At 52.6% G+C, this 16,680-nt stretch overlaps 1 protein-coding gene across 8 annotated transcripts in view; it reads right to left on the bottom strand.

Moving 5' to 3' along the window:
- The window catches only part of KMT5B (lysine methyltransferase 5B), a 48,920-nt gene extending 37,785 nt beyond the window's left edge, over positions 1-11,135 (bottom strand). Inside the window, exon 1 of one of the 8 annotated variants that reach the window (XM_046015710.1) lies at positions 11,065-11,135. The gene's annotated coding sequence lies outside the window, so the exon portion shown is untranslated. Of the gene's footprint in view, positions 1-8,948; positions 9,835-10,009; positions 10,193-10,286; positions 10,682-11,064 lie in introns of those variants that run through there. The other 7 variants (XM_046015707.1, XM_046015708.1, XM_046015706.1 and 4 more) reach the window with 7 other exon arrangements.
- Positions 11,136-16,680: the final 5,545 nt, after the last annotated feature.

The raw sequence follows: 16,680 nt of genomic DNA, 5'->3' as shown, positions 1-16,680 counted from the left end.
GGAAATTGTTACAAACTACCATTAACAGAACTTACCTTGCCGGTGCCTAGAAGGAGCCTGCAGGACGCAGCCCCGGCCCCCCCACCCCCGGCTCCCGGCCTGCGAGTGTGCCAGGCGTGTTCCCTCCAGGGCCTTTGTGCTGGGATGCCGGCAAGCTGCCCTCGCGCGCGCCCCCCAACCCCAGTCCCTCATCCTGCAGACTGCCTTGTACGCTCTTTCACGGCACTTATCACAACTGGACTTCTTCGTGCGATTACGTGGTAACGTTTGGCTTCCACACTGCTGCGAGTGCTGGCTAAGGCACACTTCCGCATCCCTGGAACCCAGCACGAGGCCCAACACAGCGCAGGTCCATTCGTATCACATCCCCCTTCGGGTCGCAAACCGAGCCGCTACATGTACGCGCAACTGGTGACTAGCTCTTTCTCGTAAATCCGAAGTTACAAATGGCTCTACAATAACGTATCAGGGAATTACAAATCAGTCTTTACCAATGGTCATTCCAAACTCATCTGTAGTCAACACATATCCAAGGCTCCATGGGACCCTCAAACAGGAATTCACGCTATCAGGCCAAGACGAGCAGCCCGTGAAGCTACCAGAAACACCTGTGGTCAACATCCCGCGTCACAACACAGTAGGGCTGTGACGCCCTCCGACAAGGCAGCTCCGCGCTCACCATCTGTCAGAGACGACCATGAGTCCACGGTCACACCTACGACCTGACACCCAGCTCCTACAATTACTGTCAGAAAGAAGTGTTACTCAAGAAGTTAGACGACTATATTTCTGCTTTCTTTTCCAGCTTTGATAGAGTCAAACTCAGCAAGCGCTTTGCTTCCGCCAGTCCGACAGCCTCCCCAGGCGGCCGCAGGTGGTAAGGCCCCACCCGACCCGACCCCACACAAGCGGCCATCTGGCTCAGAGCAGCTTCCCCCAGCGCGGAGGAACGTTTGGCGGGATAAAAATCCAAGCTGACAGGACGGCGAGAGCCCGCGCCGCTAGTCATGCTGGGCTGGGTGTGCTCACGGCTCCCCAGGAGAACGCAGTCGCTGAACATCGGTCCTCAAGGATATCAGGTGCTAATCTGGAACCTGCGACTATCAGCTTGTAAGGAAAAGGGTCTTTGGGGCGGTGATTTAAATTACGGATTTTGAGACGACGCAGGTTATCTGAGTGGGCTCTAAATGCTATCACAAGCGGCCTTACGAGAGCCGCAGAGGGAGCTTTGACACCACTACCCCAGAGGAGAGGGAGGACTGCAGTGACACCGCAAAAGACCGCCGCAGCAGAGGCTGGCAGAGGCAAGGAACGGATTCTCTCCTATGGCCTCCAGGGGGAGCCCTACCACACCTTGACTTTAGCCAAGCGCAACAGGCGGTGACCCCGGAGCCTGCCCAACCGAGAATCCATCTCTGCCGTGTGAGGCCGCCGACTTCACGGTAGCTTGTGAGAGCAGCCACAGGCAACTAATACAGAGACCATGACAGAGTACACCAAAGTGAAAATGCTCTACAGTCCCCAGACCCCCCCAAACACATTAAACTCCAACATAGCACAGGAAAAACTCTTAAACACCTCTGAAAAGTTGTTTTAAATATACTTTTTAAAAACATTTTTCCCCTTCACCCGCACGTGTGAACCACAGCCACAGAGAGAGCTATATGGATTCTGAGGGAAAAGCCAGCACCTCAATCACCCATTTACCTGCTTTAACCCCACATAACCAAGACCTTCTGTAGAAGTGTTATGACTGTATGTTTTCATATTAACGTAAAAATTTTACAGTAGCAATGAAAACTAAAACTCTCAGCTAGGATTTTTCACTTAGCACAACATCTGAAACAGCAAAACGTGCACTACGGGTTAAGTCCACGATCAGACAGTACAACACACAGGCCTGCTCATCCACAACGGGGCATGTAATCGACTCCCCCCTCCAAATGCCTCAGGACAGAAACTTCTGATTCACCGAATTCCTTATTTATCCAGTAATATCCAATTTTCATCCAATACGTCTCACGACGAAGGATTTGATATACGAAAGATTTGTTTTCAATTGTCTTGGTAGGCATTTCCAAACTAAAGTTTCTAGCTGATGTGGTTTTGGGGACAAATTCTGCAAAAACAAAACAAAACAACCTGCTTCCCATCTCACCACATCGGATCCACGCGCTCAGCTAGTAGCGCCAGTAAACAAAGTCAAGCACGCTTCTTTTGTTACTCCTCCCCCAGACCCACACAGCATTTCACTTTTCTTTTTATTTATTTATTTATTTATTTATTTATTTATTTGATAGACAGAGATTGTAACTAGTCAGAGAGGCAGGCAGGGAGAGAGAGGAGGAAGCAGGCTCCCCGCTGAGCAGAGAGCCCGATGCGGGGCTCGATCCCAGGACCCTGGGATCGTGACCTGAGCCGAAGGCAGAGGCTTTAACCCACTGAGCCACCCAGGCACCCCAGCATTTCACTTTTCTATAAACAGACGCCACCTAGTGTCCAAAGTCTGTAAGGACAGCCTACAGTTCCTCAGAAGCCGCTAGGTAAGCAGAACAAAGAAGAATCCATTCTTACTGGGCAAAGACTCGGTGAGGAGAAGTTTCCAAAAGGTTAATTCTTGGGCTGGTCTTAGAGGCCAAGACTAAGTGTGGCAGGAGGCAGAGCACACGGGGTTCAGCATGGGGCTCGGGACGGAGTCCACGCACCTACAGGCTCCACTCCGACCGCATTCATTACTCTCTAGCACTGCAGCCAGGGGCAAGTCACTTAACCTCACAAATGCCTCCCAAGTAAAACGAAAATACCGCCTACCTCCTCGTTTGGCACACGGATCAAACGGGCATAAAGAGCTCATAAAGATCTCCAACTGGCCCCTTTTCAAGCGATGAAGGTAGAAACAGAAGGTCAGATAGGCTGACACATTGTTCACAAAACTTAAATCAAGTAGAAACTTCCCCTCCATTCCTCATCCTACCACAACTCCCCCAAGAAAACCACATCACCATTTCCACCAAAGAGTTTCGAGAGAATAACAAGACTGAGGTGCCAATTTATGAGACCCGAGACCAGCTGTGCTTTTCTGACTGCTCCTGACGAGCAGGAATGTGGCTTCGGGCAACAACGTAGAATTAAAAATCCTCCCAAACTACACCTCACATACCGACATCCAGGGAGATTACAGATTTTGTTACAGTGGAAGTTAGCCCACTGTGTTTCTGGCAAAACCTATTTTTTCTTAGTGCAACTTCACTTTTTTTTCATTTTAAGGCATCCCCGCACTCCGCGTCAAGCTCGCACTCACAACCCTGGGATCAAGAGTCTCCCGCTCCACCGCCTGCACCGGCTGGGCGCCCCACTGTAACTCCACTTATAAGACAACAACACATAATGGTTCCTCCATTCTTTACCATTTAATTCTCAAATCCTGTAACGTACGTACTTTTTTCTCTCGATTATCCAGACGGAAGGAGGCAGAATGTGTTCACTTGTACTCTCGAAAGAATCCTACTGGTGAAAAAGCTTGCGGCTGGAGGTGGCGAGCAGCTCAAATGCAACAGTAGCAGCTCGGAGGGCTGAGGAGGGAGGAAAGCTGGGGAGAGCTCTGGTGTTTCAAAGAGAAGCTGGCAAGACTTGGTAACAAATTAGACACAGGTGGTGAGGGACAGAAAGGAATTTAATTCAGATGGGCCAGAAGCCTCCAGCTGGGCAGACTACAACGCTGCCACAAACTGAGCGACGGAAAGAACAGGTTTGCCGGAAAGATGAGAGAGAGCCAATGTGCTGAATTTGGGGGGGGGGTTCCACAACCCTGGCGTAGACCTCAGAGCTCAGGAAAAAGTGGGGGCCGTGAAGAGAGCAGCACCAACAGAAGAACTTTACAGTTTACCAAGCGCTTCCACGTCATCTCAGTTCAGAGAATCACAGAACAGGCAGAGCAAAGAGCCTTAAATTAAAAAAACAAAAAACAAACAAACGAACAAAAAAAACAGGCTCAGGAATCCCTGGCCTGCCCAAAGTAATTCACTCCTCCTGACAAGATAACAGGCTACCAAGACACGAACCCAAAGGGAAAAAATGGGCTTTCTCACAGGCAGTTAGCGGAAGGAAAGGGGAGAGGGAAGAGAGAAGGAACCACATCGGGCAAGAGGCAGGCATGCGGAGAGAGAGGCGGAGGTCCTGCGGACAGGTAAGTGCTGTGAAGTCCAACACGCAGCTAAGGAAACATCTGCTCAAGGCGGGAGTGGAGAACTGGGTACGGCAGGGGCAGCCTGGCAGTCCCGGAAACGACAGAGAAAAGCTCTGAGCTCCGGGTCCCAGGCAGCATCTTCACGCTATGGCTCTCGCCGGCATCCCAAACTGCACCAACACCTGTACGTGCACCCTGCCATTTACCCCCGTCACAGCCCCTTAATCATACACTGCCCATTCGACTACGTCTTAACATGAAACAAAAACACGGAGTTCTCTCACGTGTACAGTAACATACACGGTATCACCCCCATTTTACAAACGAGAGCAAGCCTTAGAGAATTAGAAACAAATTAAGCCGAGGCTGAGTGGAGAGCCTGTACACTCCTGACACTCTGAAGAAAGCCACACAAACAAAATTTTAAACATACTTTGATCCATCTATGAAGAGTAAGGCCCTAGAACAAAAGTTGCTTGGTTCCTAATTTCTTGGATCTCAGAGGAGAGCACGGGAAAAGAAACAACCCAATAGGTATGAAACGGCAAATTCTGCTAAGAACTTTAAAGGAAACAAATAGAATGTTAGAGAGAACCAGACGGGAACAGACTTTACACTGGATGACCAGGGAAAAGAAATAAAAGCACAAATATAGAAAAAAAACCTCGCCCCTCTCTTTTTTGGAGGGGGAGGTGTCAAAAACACTCCTGGTATCTATATCAAACAAGTATTTTCTGAGGCAAGTGGCTTTGTCTAAATCCTCTTGGACCCTGAGTGAGGTCTGTTTTTGTTTCTCTTTTGAAGGAGACAAGAGGTTTCCATATGGCCTCTCTAGCCCCAGACTCCACTGGTTCACTGGCTAAAGGATCAGTCCCCCCTTTACTCCTCAGTGGGGGGAACTCATCTTCTAACAGCAGGTTGGTTTTCTTGCTAAGAACATACATCCCTCCACGTCATGCAACACAGGCATTTCCTTGAAAATAAAAATACTCCCTAGAGAGCGTTACACTGTATCAGCCACTGCAACCTTGTTCCACAGATCAGACAGATGAAATGAATCATTCTGCTGACCTAGAATGCAACATTCATCAAGAACCTACCCCGAGCCCCCGGGCACTGTTCGTGGTGCTGGAATATTGTTGCGTCCACAGAACGCTAGAGGGCGCCGGTGAGCTTCAGCTTTTAGGAAAACCGGGCATGGCTACTAGAGTGGGAGACCTCGCGTGTCTGCAGCGAAGCCTGTGAAGACCGGCTTTCTGAAGAAGAGGGCAGAAGGAAGCAGAGTAGAAAGCAGGATGACTCTTCAGGGAAGGGACCTTCTGCCTGAGACCTGAGAGGCAATGCCCGAGCCGTCGGAGATCTGCCCGGCAGGAGTTCTGATAAAGATGCTCAAGTTGAAAACACAGGTGTTTGTTTCACCCTGACACACCCTTGAGGGTCCATCTGCGTGGCAACCCTTCGAGGTTGGGGAGACAGGCGCGATCACGACACGTGAGATGGCTACGGCTCAGGAATAAAGTTGCTTTCCTGAAGTCAAACTGCTATTCAGCGGTAAGGCCGGGTCTAAAACCCAGTGTTCAAACTCAAGTCTGGGGTTTACTCCAACACCTGAGCCACTTGATACATGCATCACCCATAAATAAAAAAGCTTCTCACCAGGGAATGCTCCCTACGTCTATCTACTTCTTCCTTAGCGCCCCTTATTAACACAGAAAACAGAGACACCTAGTAGAGGAGCAAGTGGTGAACAGGAGCCATCCAGGAGGAGCCCTCAAGCTTTGGGGCCATGAATATACTCTGTCCTCTCGATTCTAAAACCCAACTGACTGTAAGCTACAGCAGCAACTCAGAAAAAGGGAAAAAGACTACATAAGATACGTAGATGAATCATGTATACCAATTAGAGGAATGTCAAAATATTAAAATAGTTCTTAAAAGTAAGAAAACAGGGCAGCGATTAAGTGTAAATGATAAAATAAAATTCAGAATTGGAAGTGATCTCAGCGATTAAAGTTCAGTTGTAGAAGCTGAGGCTTGGCCCCATGTCTTATATAAATAATAACAGCGGACTGAAACCCAGCTATTGATTCTTACTCCAATGGTCCTTCATCAAACTCCAGAATTATAGGTTAAGTAGTCATAATTGCATATAACCCTGTGCGGTTTAAGTTTGTCTCACACAGACATCAGACAGCCCCAGATCTGGCTGCCAGAGGTGGGAGCCAGAGGCAGTGAGTGACTGAACTGGTCCTTGGAACCCTTTGGCGTGATGGATGCACAAAAAAGTAATTTTGAGCATCGATGGCTATGGAAATCAGTGACTTCTTTTCTTCTTTTGTGAGGATATTTTAGAATGCAAATGGTTCCTCGTTCCATCACCAGCTCTATAAAGATAATACATCCACTCTAACTGTCTCCAATCGGGGTGTCAAAAGAAAAAGCTTTTTATTTTGTTTTGTTTTTTAAACCTAACATTAGACATTAATATGGCTTTACAAAAATAAGATTATGGGTCTTTCCTGTACAGATGGATTCTTACCATAGCATTCCTTTAAAATAGTAAAATCCTATAATGCAAATAAATTAAGATATGCAAGACTAAATTTTAGGAATACATCTGTTGAATCAAAATATGTTTGTAAATGACAGATGCTTTCTTTTATTTGAGTAGGACAAAAAGAAACTCAGATCACATTAATAAATTCTGGGGTAGATACCAGTCAGGCATGTCCTTTCCTCTCAGCCAACACTTCTAGGAAATGACAAATTACGGAGGAGAGAAGGGTCTACAGTAATAACTAAAGTAAAAACAGATTTGTAGAGATTGGGGGTGGGGGATGATGTAGACTTGGTAGAAAGAATTTAAAGAAAGCTGTTAACTTTTCCCTCATTATAAATCCTTTAGACAAAGACCTAGGGTACTTGTTCCCTACTGTTCGCTAGGACCCCTTCCTCGTATAGCATGTTCAATGGAACTCAGCCATTAAAACTTCAGGGCTTAACTCATATTTCAAACTTAAGAGCTCCAAACAGAAAGTAGTTTTATGAGTTCAAAGTTGGCAGTCTATCCAAGAAATTACTTTTCAAATCACTGTGTTCTAATGCTTAGGACACCCTAATGATTACAATTTAAAGTGCATTAGCTAGTTTTAATTTTATTTTGTAATAATTTGAGCTTGTGCTTCTTATAGCAATTAGACCCATTTCCTACACCAAGACATGTCAGTTAAATAAGTTTTTGCCCCTCAAATAAAGAGTAACTAAAAATCAGACTGAAAAAACTCAGTTACATCCTATACAGAAAACATCTTTCTACTGCATACGGCTGTATCTGAGCTAGAACTTCGCCATCTACTTAGGGTGTCTGTGTAACCAGTACTGCGTCACGGTAGAGCAAGGACATAGGATCCCGGTGTGGAAAACTCAACAATTACAGTGTTGTAGGGCTAACATATAACAAAGTCCTGCCAACTCCTCCTCCACGGAGAAGAATTCCGGTGAGCGGAGAAAAAGGAAAGCTAATATATGGTAGGCAAGAGTATAAAACAATGGAAACCACATGGTTTATCGGAAAGGATTTGCTCTCCCAAGCCATGGGAAGGACATTCCTGGAGACAAGGAGCTGTTCAGCCGGCACACATGTCTTTGCAACACAACTGGGCCACATACTCATGTCCTACGTAGAGAAAAGTCAGAATCGATCCCAGATTTATATGACCCAAGGGAAAAGTGATACATCAACATCTCCACCCACAAAACTCTATGCTCAAACACACAAACAACCTGTGACCACTTCCTTCACATCACAGTCTGCTAGAAACCCCAAACTTCCACCCCCACCCCCCCAGTATGCCCACCGGTATCTGGTTCAAGGACAGAAAGCAGTTCAGTATGTGTCTGATGAGACAGATGAACATACCAGCAAGAGAGCACTTGGAAATGACTTTGAAAGAGTCTGATTTCAAAGTTCACGGTACAAAATCGAGCCCTCCTCTCTGGAAGACGAAGTATCCATAATATTCCTTTCACTCTCAAACTCAGTTGCTTTGTGAATACCAACAATGTTTTAAAATAACATCAGAAAGGACATATTTCAAAAAACTAAATACAAGCTTTGAAGCTCTATAACCTGGAGATTAACACTTCCACCAAATGCCTACTATGCGCCTACTCGGCACCTGCGCAAGGCAGAGGAAGTAACAACCCAACCGTTAGTTCACAAGAAGGCTGAAGGGACAGGCAAATCACCAAATAAAATGCCAAGTAACCACTGTTCAGGGAACGCAGAGGAAGTGTGGTCCTCCAGAGTGGGCCAGTCTGTGCAGAGAACTTTCTCACTGGACCTTTCTGACGGATGGGGGGGGGGGGGGGGGTGGGCAGGGGGCAGAGCCGGGCTAGGAATGTGGACCAAACGGCGCCAGGCATGGGAAGCTCGGGAAGCTCGTTGCGTTACAGCCTGGGAAAGGGAGAGTAGAACGTATTAAAGAGTACGAACTGGAAAATGGGCCGGGAGTTTCCCCACATGCTGGGATTAAAGCGTTTGTGGACTTTACTCTGCGAATATAGGGAGCTCCGACCGGGGACGGGGCCACACCTGTGTTTCAAGCTGCCGGACGTTCGGCTACAAAGTAAACTTGGACCCACAGCAAGTCACTCTTCAGGCTCGTGTGATTTCAATATACACAAGTTACCCGCGATTATTTCAGACAAAAATGATTCCCCCCGCCCTTCCCGAAATACTTATGCTTTTACAACTAATCACCAGAAGTTACAGCCGTGTTCTCCGTGTCAAAAACGACAGGAAAGAGCTCCAGCTGGCAAGGGCTTCCTCTGACGGTCCTACAGCCGGCTTCCGACCACGTCTAAGCATACTTTGAGAAAGTTTCAAGTAGCTGAGGTGTGGAACGGTCCTGATGCAAAGTCACAATCACGACCGGCCAATTCATCTGCCCGCTACTCTACGTAAGACCTCCCCGCGAGACCGAGTTCCACTTTTCTAAAAATCCTCTGTAAGGAACACAGGTCCACCTCCTTAGTAATCCTACTTTCGCACTCGCGGGATCGGAAGCGACAGCTCCTGAACGGGGTCAAAGGAGCCGGGCGAGAGAAAGAGCCGACTCCTCCGGTCCAGCGCGCTTCTACACCACTCTCGCAGGCTGGATCCCGCGGTCGCCACGAAAACACGGTCCCCACGCCCCGCAGGTGGGAGCGACGCCGACCCCCATCACCTCTGGGCGTGCAGACGGACGACCGCCACCCTGCGAGGACGGCCGGGGACCGCGGAGACCCGGGGCGAGGGAGGCGAGCCGCGGCCCGAGGCCGGCGCCGCTGTCAGGGGAGGGACGGGGAGGGTCGGGGACGGGCCCCGGAGGAGACCTGGAACGAGGCTCGAGCCCAAACAAAAACAAGCCGAAGCGGAGCGCGGCAGAGGTAGCAGATTGGGCGAGCCCGATCACGGCTGCCCATTGGAGAAGAGGGAAAACAGAGTCCCCCAATCGCAAGCGGCGGGGCTGCTCCCCTCGTGCGGCCGCGGGCCGCCCCGGCGCTTCCCGGCCCCGCGCTGCCCGGTGGCCGCTACCGCTCCCTTCCGGCGGCGGCGCCCACTGCAAGGCCCGCGCCCCCGCCCGGCGCCGCCGCCGCCCGCCGCCGCCGCGCCGCGCCCCTCCCCCGGCCGCCGCCCCCCACCCCCCCGCGCCCCGGCCCCGGCCCCCGCCCGGCCCGGCGCCCCTGCTCCCGCCGGCCCGCCCCCAGGCCGGCACCGCCGCCGCCGCCGCCGCCGCCCGGCGCCCCCGCACGCCCGCGCCGCGCCCGCCCCCCGCTCACCGCCGGGCGCCGCCCGCTGCTCCTCGGGGCGCAACGCGGCCCCGCGGCCCGGCCGCTGCGCTGGGGGGTCCGCGCTGCCGGGCGGCACTTCCCCGGCCCCCCAAAAAATTAATCACCAAAAAATAATTCCCGAGAAAAATGGAGAGTAAAATCCAAGATGGCGGCGCCGGCCGCAGCACCGCCCGCTCCATCCGCTGTCGGGAAATAAGTCCCAGCCGCGGCCGGAGCCCCCCGCCCCCACCGCGCCGCGCCCCCGCGTCCCCGCGCCCGGCCTCACCTCGCCTCTCGCGCGGCCGCGGCGTCCCCAAGGCCGCCTTCGCCGGGGGTCCGCGTCCTGCGTCCTGGCGCCGCGCGCGCCGCCTCCGGTGTCCGAGCGCCCTCACCTCATAGCCCCGGAGCCTCGCCTCCCGCGCCGCAGACGCGTCGCCGCCCCCGGTGAGCCGTCCGGACGCCGCCCGGGAACGGTGGAAGGACACGAAAAGGAGTGCCCTCGGCCGGGCGGAGGGACACCAGCCGACTCGCGCCACCCCTGCCGCCTCTGTTGCTTTTACGGGACGCGCGGAAGGGGGGGGGCGGGGGAGGCGGAGAAACACGGTAAAGAAACGAGTTCCTCGCTGGGTGCTCGCGGCGGCGGAGGGACAAAAAGCGAATTTAAGGAGCGCCGAGAAGAGCCGTGAGGGGCCGTCGCCTGGCGTCGGCCGCGGCGGAGGGATCCGTGCTGAGGTTCGGCAGGGATCCCTCCGCCCCTCGCTGCCCTTTAAATCGCGGCTGGAGGCGGCGTCGCCGCGCGCCCCTCGGGCGCCTCCCCGGCTCCGGTGGGCTCCTGGCGCAGCTGCACCCGCGGGGGACGGCTCCCGACCCTGGACTAGGGGCAGCGCCGGGGGGCGCGCGGGCCCCTGGGCCGCTGCGTGTGCCGGCGGCCCCGAGGGGAGACGGCTCCCACGGAGGCGAGCGTCTTTGTTGTGGGAGTGGGTGTCGTCGGGCGCGGATCCACCCTTACCGTGCGGGCCGCCCGCCCGGGGCGTGGAGGGAGGGGGCAGGGAGCGCGCACTCACCGGGCCCCTGGCTTCCCGGTGTCAGCCGGCCGTCCCCTGAGCACCTACTGTGTGCCCGCCGGGCTCTCCGAGAAGCAGGGCTACTTCCGCTTCCCTCCCTCGTTGGGCAGTGCCCGCGCCGGAGCGGCAGCCGCACCCCCGTCCCGGACCCGGGGCAGGTGCGGAAGATGCCCAGGGTCTGTCTGGCTGTGGGAAGAGGGCGAAGCGTGCGAAGCGCCGCCCTTTGGGTCCTGCAGCCGGATAATAATGGCTACAAAGTAACAGGGATGAGAGCAGCATGTAGACAGTCTTTATTGGACGGTGGGCGCCGTTCTCAGCTCTCATCGACTCTTCACAACCACCCCCGGGAGGTGGGGGCCGTTGTGGTTCTTCCTCGCACGTAGGGAAACTGAGACAGGTTAGGTGACCCCGAGGACAGCGAGTCAGGACTTGAGCCAGAGCCCTCATCCAGTTCCCCGGGTGAGAAATGAAGACCAGCGGAGCCGGCAGAGGCACCGAGCTGGTGCCTGGAGGTGTCCCTTTGGGCAGTGGAGACAGGAAGGGGGGGTTGCAGTATGTTAGGGAAAAGGGGTGGTTAGGAAATGTGGAACCAGTAAGTGCAAAGTGCGGTGGGAAGGGGAGAGGAGGATCGGGGAGGGGGGAGCCTGGAAAAGGCTCCTGCGGGCTAGGGGGCCTCGTGGATAGATGGATTCCAGGAAGATCCCTGTTCTGCCTTGGTTTCTCCTTATCCCCAGGGCCTGGCACAGAGTAGGCACACCATAAAGGATGATTCAGGGGAGATGGGGAGATTGTGGGTGATCACAAGGACTGTGGTCCAACTAACCCCAACACACGTGCTTACCTCATTTGCCCTCCTTGACCTTGGGTAGGAGACATGGTGCTTATTCCTTTCATATATGGGGAAACTGAGGCACAGTGATTTGCCAAGAGCGTGTGTGTGTAACAGGCAGACGAGGGGGGGCGGTGTTTAGATCTTCCAAACCAAAGCTCCTCCCACTGTGGGCACCTGCTTTCCCCACTTCCCCCTCTGGAAGCCAATTGGGGTCGGAGGGGGAGAGTGTGGGCAGAGTCTCACCACCCCCAGATAAAGCAGACCCAGGCACACAGGCTGGGTCTGGATCCGAACTCGCCTTGCCCTGTCCCTCTTGCAGACACAACTAGCAAATGATTGCTTCGGTTTTGTTAGTTTCTGATTTATCACTAAACGTTCTTTCCCAGATTTTTATAGCGCTTGGCTCCAAATACTCCAATTACATCCCAGAAACACTGAAATTGCCTTTGCCACCCCCTCCCCCGCTGGATGTCCACAGGAGACATGCAGTGGGAAATGCAAAGGAAAATGAGGGAAACCCATCTGCTTGCAAAGGGCAGCCTCAGCTTTGTGTGGGTCTTGAAGCCCGGGCCTCAAGACCAGCCATGCCTGAGCAGCCCTGCACAGCCCCGAGCGCCAGTGTCCTCCCCATTCCAAGCTTTCCAGAGTTCACCCTGACACAGATCCCTGGGACTGACACCCTAGTCCCCACTCCGGTAAAGCCCCCAGGCTCCCCAGATCCGGGCACACTCCACTTATTCATGGCTCCAGGTCAGGCCAGGTGTTCTGGGCAGTGACTTTCAAGGGAGCAGGCCAGGCCTACAGCCCAGCAGGGAAGAGAGTAGATCCCAGCACAGCATCCTCTCAGGCTCCCCAGTTCCGGATCTGCCTCTCCCCTAGCTCCCTGCATTGCTGGCTACTCAGGGTGGGCCTGAGCTCTTGGCACAGCTGAGTCGGGGCTCAGGACGTTGATAAAGCCCGGATTAAGGTGGCTAGGGCTAAGCTGGGCAGAGGGCACAGCCCAGAGCCATCCTCCTGGGGGAGACTGGAAATTTGACTTCCCCACTGTGAGCATGGCTAGCTGGAGGCCTCCTGCTGCCAACTGGCAGGGGAGGGGTGGATGGAGGACAGGAAGTCCTGTGGCCAGGCACCTGCCCAGCCCCCATGTGACAGGAGCCATTGGCATTTACACTGTGAAGCCTCTGGATGCCCCAAAGTGGAAGTGCTAAGCCACAGAGGCAGTGGGGCCCCCACCAGGCCTGGACAGATGGAAAGATATTAAAGAGGCTAAAGAAAGACTAAGTTGGCGGAAGGGGCCTGGCCAGCCTGGAGCCGTCCTGGGAGCCGCGCCCTTGCCAGGGCACTGGCCGAGGCTACCCAGCCTGTTCCGGTCCTCCCAACAGGACCCAGGGGCACGCCACAGAGACCTAGCCTGGTCCCACTGACCCGCGTCACTCTCTAATTTCCCTTCTTCAAATGCCGGGTTCACCCAGGGACTGGCTGGAAGGGATTTGCTTGATGGAATCTCGTTCCCACAGAGAGGGCCCGCAGGTCACCCTGACCCCAGAATTCTGGGCTGGGTGGTGGTGGCTTCTTGTAAATTGCTATCTTGACTTGTGGACTCCGCCCATGTGTCTCACTGGCCCCCGCCCCTGCCCAGAAGACAGGTCTGTTCCAATGAGAGCAGGTGTCCAGGACTACTGGGAGAAGGGCAGAGGGCAAACCCAGGACCATGCCAGTGACCTGTCTGAGCCAGCTGCCTGAGCACCACGAGGCTCCCTGCACCATCCTTGCCTTCCCTGCCCTCACACTGTTCCCCTCTCCTTTGATAGATGAGGACACCCAGCCTCTGGAAGCTCAGGTGATCTGCCCAAGGCCACAGAGTCAACAGCAGCAAAAACTTTATGGCTGCTTCCAACAGGGGCACCGGTCTGCCCCGGGTTTGAATCCCAGGTCCAGAACCTCCCAGCCATGTGATCTGGGGCCAGTGACGGGGCCTGTCTACACACCACCGCTTCCACTGTGAAACGTGGCAGTCCTCGGATCTGCCCAGAACTCATTCGTGTCTTTCTAGCCGTTCATCTAGTTGACACCCAAATTCTGATCTCCAGCCTGCCCCCTCCTCTGAACTCTGACTCCACCCCTTAGGTACTTCACAGGCATCTCATAGATGGCGTGGCTAAAACTGAGCGCACACACATGCACGCATGCGCGCATGCACACTCACGCCTCTCAGATCTTCTCCCATTGCTAGTTTTCATTCTCCATCACCAGCCTTTGTGGCTTTCTCTCCGTAGCACCCATCTTACTTATTCATCCTGTCTGCTGGCCGTCTGTCCCTTCCAGGCTATACGCACCTTGAGGGCAGGAGACTTTGTCTGCCTTGTTCACGCTGGGCTGCATCTCCAGCATCCAGAATGGTGCCTCGGGTTGCTGACCTGCCAGGCTCAAAACACGAAGGGCTAACTTTTAGCAGTTGACCTGGTCCCCAGCACCGCCAAAAAGAAGCCCAACTCTGGTGACCTCTGTCCTTACACATGCTTAGGAGTGAACACAGAAAGGACCGATGGCAGCTGAAAAACGGGTTTCCTCAAGGGCAGCTTAATCATATTATTTTTTTTTTAAAGATTTTATTTATTTATTTGACAGAGAGAAATCACAAGCAGGCAGAGAGGCAAGCAGAGAGAGCGAGAGGGAAGCAGGCTTCCTGCCGAGCAGAGAGCCCGATGCGGGACTCGATCCCAGGACCCCGAGACCACGACCCGAGCCGAAGGCAGCGGCCCAAACCACCGAGCCACCCAGGCGCCCTAATCATATTATTTTTTTGTTAATAATTTCAAATTTATAGGAAGTTTCCACGTATAATGCAAAGAAGTATCCTTCCTGAGCGATCTGCCTGTAGATCGCCACCCGGATGCTCCATGACTCGAGAGCACATCAGGGTGTATTCCCTTCCAACTGATATCCTGCTAGGAAACCAGACCCCGGGGATCAAAGTCAAGAAATCACATCCAGGGGAGCCTGGGTGGCTCAGTGTTTAAGTGTCTGCCTCCAGCTCAAGTCATGATCCCAAGGTCCTGGGATCGAGCCCCACATCAGGCTCTCTGCTCAGCGGGGGAGCTTGCTTCTCCTTCTCCAGCTCCCCCATGGCTTGTGTTCCCTTTCTCATCATCTGTGTCATAAATGAATTTTTTTAAAAATCTTCAAAAAAAATCACATCCATAGGTGGTTTTCATTTGATCTGGGGATCCCATTCAGATCTTCCCAGTGGCAATAATAACGTCCTTTATAGCAAGGGAACCCATCCAGACTCTGAGTTTTCTTGGTTGTTAAGTCTTTTCAACTTCCTTCTGGAACATTCCTCCCTCTTTCTTGACTTGCATACCCTGGGCACTCCTGAAGGTTACAGACCAGTCATTTGTAGTAGGTCCTTCCATCGCAGTTTTTCGGATGTTTCTTTTTTTATTTGATTTTTTTTTTAATTTATAGTTTTTTGGATGTTTCTTATGGTTCCATTAAGGTCAGGGGTCATTGAGAGGAATGTCGCGGGAGCGAGGCTGAGATCTCATCGCATCCTATTGGGTTGGCCTCATAACTGATGATGTTCACTTGGGTCACCTGACGAAGGGATGTCTGCCAAGTCTCTCCGCTGGAGAGTCACTAGTTTTCCTTTTGGACTCTGTGGGAAGTGTGTAAGGGGATGCAAACACCACACTCCTCATCAAACTTGCAATGTGTTTATATATCTATGTCAGTATGACTCATGGGTTCTGATTTTTTTCAGTAGGTTATAATCTGATCCTCTCTCCCTTTCCTTCCTCTCCCTTTCTTCGAGATTTTTGGGGCAGCTTCACTTATAGTAGCCCAAAACTGATCACAACGCAAATGCCAACCAGCAAACGAATAGGTAGGCAAAGTGGGGTCCCTCCCCGCCCTGAAATCCTGCAGAAATAAGGGCAAATGAGTTGCAACACGGACGAATTTCAAAAGCATTAATGTTGAGGGAAGAGATGCCAGAAACCATAAAGTACAGACCGATTTCAAATATTTGGTGTCCTAGGGCGCCTGGGTGGCTCAATGGGTTGAGCCGCTCCCTTCGGCTCAGGTCATGGTCTCGGGTTCCTGGGATTGAGCCCCGCATTGGGCTCTCTGCTCAGCAGGGAGCCTGCTTCCCTTCCTCTCTCTCTGCCTGCCTCTCTGCCTACTTGTGATCTCTTTCTGTCAAATAAATAAATAAAATATTTAAAAAAATATGTAGTGTCCTAGAACAGAAAAAAACAAACCTATAGGGATAGAAATCTGGAGTCATTTGCCTCCGGGCAGGTGGGAGAAACTTCCGGTGCAACGGCAACATTCTGTATCAGGGGGTGGTTACCTGGGGATGTGGGCTTGGGGAGGCTCTTGGGCCGGATGTCTGAGTTCTGTTCCAATTACTGCATGTGAATTATACACTCAAAAGAGGAGGGAGGGGACACCAAGGTGGCTCACACCTGTCTACAGGTCCCTTAAGCCTCTGCCTTCCGCTCAGGTCGTGATTCCAGGATCCTAGAATCGAGGCCCCGCATGGGTCTCTCTGCTCAGCGGGGAGCCTGCTTCTCCCTTTCCCTCTACTGCTCCCCCTGCTTATGCTCTCTCTTTCTCTCTCAAATAAATAAATAAAATCTTAAAAAAAAAAAAAAGACAGGAGGGGGGAAATCTCAAGGGAAAAAGAGAATTTTACCCGGCGACTGTAGAATGCCTCTCCGGTGTTTATGTGACTTGTCTCTCGACTGAGTACATTTTGCAAAATAGCTTTTTTTTTTGCA

This window comes from Meles meles, chromosome 8 (assembly GCF_922984935.1).
Source record: "Meles meles chromosome 8, mMelMel3.1 paternal haplotype, whole genome shotgun sequence".
Classification (NCBI taxonomy): domain Eukaryota; kingdom Metazoa; phylum Chordata; class Mammalia; order Carnivora; family Mustelidae; genus Meles; species Meles meles.
The sequence above is the reverse complement of the archived record's forward strand: the minus strand, read 5'-3'. Positions and strand labels throughout refer to the sequence as shown.